Source organism: Scardinius erythrophthalmus (genome assembly GCF_964197995.2).
Source record: "Scardinius erythrophthalmus genome assembly, chromosome: 4".
NCBI lineage: Eukaryota > Metazoa > Chordata > Actinopteri > Cypriniformes > Leuciscidae > Scardinius > Scardinius erythrophthalmus.
In genome coordinates, this window is record NC_138224.1 from 54,938,905 (window position 1) to 54,945,943 (window position 7,039).

A 7,039-nucleotide genomic window follows, 5' to 3' on the forward strand; every position below is an offset into this window, starting at 1 on the left:
CGTGTTCGCTTCAAAAGAAGGCTCCGTGTTGCGGACCTCCGCTTCCATTGCAGTGATCTTTGAAGCCAGCGTGTCGAGTATACTGTCCACCGCGTCCATCCTCTTGGTCACAGATTCCCCAATGGCCTTCACCATTTCAACAACACCACGTTTAGCAGAATTGCAGTTTTCCTCCAGCAGCTGGAAGTCAGATGTTACCTTTGCCTCTAGCCTCTCTCTGTAGAAATTCAGCTCCTCCGTCAAGATGGACTCCTTGAAGGCTTTTAAATCCTCGTGCAACTTGGTCTGAGATGAAAACAGCGAGTCTCTTATGGCCTTCAGCTGCTGGAGGAAAAAGTCCCTCATAGTGTCGAGCCTTAAGCACAGCTCCTCCTCTATGCTAAGCACATCATCTACAGATCTACAATCTCTCAACCTTAACTATCACTTTTATGCTGATGATACACAGATTTATATACATACTAGACCGGGTCAGCAAGTGAACGTCGGGCATCTTCCTAACTGTAAACATACCAGTAATGTTCAGCCTCTTGCTGAGATAAAGATTTGGATGTCCAATAATTTTCTTTCTCTAAACGGCTCAAAAAAAAGTTATGCTCCTTGGATCTCCACATCAACTGCGAAAGGTTGGGTCTCCTACTCTGTCTGTTGATGGCGTTGCACTGGAGTTTAAGACCAAATTAAAAAATCTGGGTGTCATATTTGACGCCACACTGTCATTTGAGCCTTTTGTCCAGAATACAGTTAAGACTAGTGATGCACCAAAATGAAAATTCTGGGCCGAAACCGAAACCGAAAATTTAGGATGCACTTGGCCGAAAACCGAAACTGAAGCCGAAAATGGCTTCTTTTAAAAACTTATACATTATATATATATATATATATATATATATATATATATATATATATATATATATATATATATATATATATATATACTGTATATGTATATATATATATATTTAAATTGCTTGAAATTAATGGATCTTAAATGAAAAATCACAATATAATAATCAAACTTTAATTAACAGTTACATTACAAAACATAAAATATTTTAACAATAAATATAAATAATAATACCAAATAATATTATCCTTCAAGTTTTATGTTCCATTAAATAAAATAGTTTTTTAAAAGTTGGGCAAAAAAAAAAAAATCCACAATTTGAGATTTTTGCAGAACAAATGTTACATATTGCAACTTTGGTGTCCTCACGTATAGATTTTTGAGACATAAGTGTTCATTGAATCGTTAGTAAATTGCCTATATTTGGCGTTGATCCGTTTTCAACGCCAAATATAGGCAAATCCACGGACAACTAAACAGGCATTAGGACGAACGTAAAGAGGGCGCTTGAGACGCACACAAGTCAGCAATGTGGACTGCCATAACATAAATGAAAAACATAACTGAAGGCTACATTTATTATGCACTATATTATACATAAATAGGCTATTTTGTGAGTGTGTGTGTGTCAGAACCTGCAGTTGCTGTGTGACGCGCGTTCGCAGCGGGCGTATCGTGACGAGCTGGACGCGCTCCGAGAGAAGGCCGTTAAAATCGATTCCCTATTTTCATTTTCGAAACTTGTGTTGGTTGGTCCGATCGCTTGTACAATAAGTGACAGCCCTCTGACATGCTTAATCTTTGATAGGCAGACGCGTGATAACAGCTCGACCGTGAGTGAAACCTAAGCGCTTGCGCACGGATGGGAGGGGCGGGTGGCATTCACTTTCGGTTTGCGTTTTCGGCAGTTTTTTTTATTTCGGCCCGAAACCGATAATGCCATTTTCGGGCGAAAATTTCGGCGACCGAAATTTCGGTGCACCCCTAGTTAAGACATCATTTTATCACCTCAGAAATATAGCCCGGCTACGTCCTATGTTGTCCTTTTCGGTAGCTGTGAAGTTGATAAACTCTTTTGTCTTTTCGCGCATTGACTACTGCAATGGTCTTCTAGCTGGGGTATCTAAATCATCATTGGATAAATTGCAATATCTTCAGAATCCAGCTGCTAGAGTACTGTCTGGGGTCAGGGCCAGGGACCATATAAACCCGGTCTTGGAGTCCCTGCACTGGCTACCTGTTAGGTACCGTATTGATTTTAAAATCCTTATGCTGGCCTATAAATCTCTGCACAATCTGGCACCTCAGTATTTGACTGACTTATTAATCCCCAACACACCACGTCGCAATCTGCGCTCCTCTCAGAGTGGTCTTTTGGTTGTTCCGAAGACACGGCTTCATACGTGGGGTGACCGAGCATTTTCTGTCTATGCTCCTAAGCTCTGTAATTCTCTCCCGGCCGACATCAGGGAAGCAAATACACTAGTGACTTTTAAATCTCTTCTTAAAACATTTTATTTTAGGATTGCTTTTACATGATCTTAATATTATGTTTATTTTTTGTATTCACATTGTGTTATTCCTTTGCTGTTATGCTTGTCTGTAAAGCGCTTTGAGAAAGCTACTTTTAAAGGCGCTATACAAAATAAATACATTATTATTATTATTATCATCTCCGTCATCATCGCCGTCGTCCTGCGTGTTTTCGAATGGCCACTCGCCCTCCGACATCTTGGTCTGAAAAACGGAGACATGCGCATTTTAGGCCAACGCTAAACTAATAAAAGCGTATGCGCTCGGTTGAGGTTGATAAACTGTGGAGCAAACACGTTCCAGAACATAACACAGATAACAGTTTTGACACGCAAGTTTGGAGTTAGCACGAATGGGTTAAAATTCAATTGGGTAAACGGCTCCTTCAACTATAATTTAAGTCAAATAATTGTATCTACAATATAATGAATGCTAGAATTGAAAATAATAAAATAAAATACTTTGCTTCCTGAAAATCATTTGTTGGGTCATAAAATCTACAGTGTTTCTAAAGCCACTTCGACTGTAAGCTTGTAGACAGCTAGAAATGTTTTGTTTTACAAACGTCCTGAGAACATTACCAGGAAGTTATAATAATTTTTTCGGCGGGTAGTTATATTTTGGTTCCCCTAACATTCTCCTAAAAGGTACAAAGCAAATTGAGTGATTGAGCATTACTGAAGAAAACCTGATCTTAACAAGCAGAATCCCTGAAGGAGAAGGAAAACAAAAATATTTGAACATTATTGAGATCAGTGTTTGTTTTAGTTGGGCTCTTGACCCTTAAGGTAGGGGTGGGGGCGACATGGCAAAAATATCATATCACTTTTTTTTTTTTTTTCAGGAAAATCACGATTCACGATTTTATCGCAATTCTTTTTCATGTTGGTTTAACTATTTTGTGACTGAGCATTACAGCCAAACTAATGTCCACATCTTAAAAACAAAGCCTTAGGTAACAAAACACAAAAAAATAAAAAAAGAGTGGCACACAGTGGCGAAGATACAAATATATTTGGCATTATTTTCTTTGCTCAAAGATACACATTACACATACACAACTTGAAAGGAGAAATAAACAGTTCTTTGTTTTCAACTACAGTAGGTGTATTTAACAGTAGCATTGAAGAAAGTGATTAAATGAACAAATATAAACAAAGCAAAACAGACTTCACTGTATAAATTATACATTGATTCTTATTAAAGCTACTATTAAAGTTATCGTTCAAGAGCAGTGAGTGATTTCCTCTTTGCATTTTGTTATTTTATTAACATGACATGGATAGTTCTCACGAAAATTCTAATTGTCATAATTTACTCTCTCAAGTGGTTTAAAACCTGAATGAGTTTCTTTCTTCTGTTGAAAATAAAAGTTATTTAGAAGAATGTGGGTGACCAAACAGTCGATGTACCCCAGTGACTTCCATAGTATATTTTTCTACTATGGAATTCAATGGGGACCAGCTACTGTTTGGATAGCCACATACTTCAAAATATTAATATTAGAAAATTAAATGAGGAAATTAATACAGGTTTGGACAAAGAGAAAGGGTGATCAGATGTCGTTGGTCATGTTTAGACATAATAATCATCATTTGACCTGAATCACTTTAGAGCCTAATCTCTGACTTAAATTGTTATTGTCAGCACTTTGAATCTACAGCATAAGATCTGGAATTTTCAGCATATTCTAAAGGATTTCTTAAAAGTTGTTCTGATAATATATATATATATATATATATATATATATATATATATAGTTTAGGCACAAACAGACATCAAGAATCAGTGTATTAATCTCAACAATGGTGACAAAATAAATCAATAAGACCATTCAGATCGTAATTTATCCATACTGTAATGTATGATGGGAACCATCAATGAGGTTTTTTTTGATTGGTGGCACCCAGAATGCCATTGAATCTCAACAATGGTAACAAAGGTTGAATCTTGATGTCTGTGTGTTATGTTAAACTATTATCATTTCAAAATCTAATGAACACAACTTTTTAGAAATATTTTGGATTTTATATAGAAAAATCCAAACATCTTATATCAAGTCAAGTCAAGTCAACTTTATTTATATAGCGCTTTTCACAATACAGATTGTATCAAAGCAGCTTCACAGTATTAAATAAAATAGTACATCAGTGTTTGTTTCTGGTGTAAAACATCCACGTTTGGTAATGCAGATCAATAGCACTGTTGAATCGATTAATCAATTTAAGTATCCCCAACTGAGCAAGCCAAAGGCAACAGTGGCAAGGAACCGAAAAACTCCATCAGGTGACCTAATGGAGAAAAAAAAACCTTGGGAGAACCCAGGCTCAGTCGGGGGCCAGTTCTCCTCTGGCGTTTATGAAGTAGAGACCGGATTTAACTGTAAGATTAAAATATTATATGAATGCCTGGCTGAAGAGATGCGTCTTTAATCTAGTTTTAAACTGGGAGAGCGAATCTGAGCAACGAACAGTATCAGGAAGGCTATTCCAGAGTTTTGGAGCTAAATGTGAAAATGCTCTCCCTCCTTTGGTGGATCTGGATATCCTAGGTATGACCAAAAGCCTCGAATTTAGTGATCTTAAAGAGCGCGATGGATTATAGGGCGATAGAAGATCCATTAAATAAACTGGAGCTAAGCCGTTTAGGGCTTTATAAGTCAGTAGCAATACCTTGTAATTAATACGGAACTTTATAGGTAACCAATGTAGTGATGATAAAATTGGTGTTATATGGTCAAACTTTCTTGATCTAGTAAGAACTCTAGCGGCGGCATTTTGGACTAACTGTAGCTTGTTTATTGAGGATGCAGGACAACCAGCTAATAAAGCATTACAGTAATCTAGTCTCGAGGTCATGAATGCATGAACTAACTTTTCTGCATCAGAAACTGATAGCATGTTACGTAACTTAGCAATATTTCTAAGGTGAAAAAAAGGCTGTTTTTGTAACATATGAAATATGATTTTCAAAAGACAAGTTACAATCTAATATAACACCCAGGTCTTTTACTGTAGAGGATAAAATAACCGGTATAGTTTTGTAGTCGATCTAAGAGTATTGTGTGATCTATAGTATCGAACGCAGCACTAAGATCAAGTAAAACTAGTATTGAGATACAGCCTTGGTCAGAAGCTAAGAGTAAATCATTTGTGATTTTAACAAGCGCAGTTTCAGTGCTATGATGCGGCCTGAACCCAGACTGAAACTTTTCATAGGTGTCATTTTCTTGCAAGAAAGAGCCCAGTTGGGCAGACACAACTTTTTCTAATATTTTGGACATAAAAGGAAGATTTGAAATGGGTCTATAATTTGCTAGGTTATTTGGGTCTAATTGTGGTTTCTTAATGAGAGGTTTTATAACTGCCAGTTTAAATGTTCTTGGAACATGACCTAAAGATAAAGACGAGTTAATAATATTGAGGAGAGGCTCTTCCACTATAGGTAACACTTCTTTCAATAGTTTAGTTGGTATGGGATCTAATAAACATGTTGTTGTTTTAGAGGAAATGATAAGTTTATTTAAGTCTTTTTGTTCTATAGTTGTAAAGCACTGTAATTGTTCTTGCGGGGTGATAATCGAGGCTGAATTAAAAGGCGCGATTGAAGATTGAACGTTTACAATTGTGGATCTGATGTTTTCTATTTTCTCAGTGAAAAAATTCATGAAATCATTACTACTAAACTGTAACGGAGTATTTTGTTCAGGTGACGCTTGTTTATTTGTTAGTCTATCCACGGTGTTAAATAAGAACCTAGGATTGTTTTGGTTATTTTCTATTAGTTTGCGGAGGTGCTCAGCCCTGGCCGCTTTTAGGGCCTTTTTATAGCGTGACGTACTGTCTTTCCAAGCGATTCTAAAAACCTCTAAATTAGTTTGTTTCCATTTACGCTCTAAATTACGGGTTTCTCTCTTTAGAACACGAGTAGTATTGGTGTACCATGGTGCTTTAATTTTCTCTCTGACCTTTTTTAGTCTCATAGGTGCAACAATATCCAATTTTCCAGAGAGAATGGTGCTCACAGTGCTGGTTAGTTCGTCTAGTTCATCTGTTTGTTTAGGTTCAGGCAGTAGCTGAGACAGATCCGATAAGCAATTTGAAAAATTATCTATGGTGGATGGAAGGATTGTTCTGCCTAATCGATAACGCGTCGCAGCATGATATATTACCGGGGTACGTAATATGCAAGTTACCATGTAATGGTCAGTTACATCATCACTTTGCGGAATGATATCTATATCGGTTGGATCGGTTCCATGTGATATAATTAAATCGAGTGTATGATTAAAAATATGAAGTAGAATCACCAGGCTGCTGTACATAACTCTCTAAGTGAGTTTAGTGATCCAGGTCAAATGATAATAGCTTGAAAACAAAACCAACACCACCTGATCACCTTTTCTCTTTGTTCATCTGGCAGTTAGTTACAAAAGCCAAACAAATAAGGGTCAAGAGCCCAACTAAGCAAACACAGAGCACCATGGTGAATTAACAATTGATTGTCTCCTTCTGCTGGTTAACATCATGGGCCTGTACCATGAAGCCGGATTAGGTGGCTAGCCAGCTATGTTTCAGCTTAGTTTCCGCCAACCCTGGGTTTTAGGTACTATGAAAGTAGCTCAGCTTTAACCCTCTGGGGTCAAAGGTGTTTTTGGGG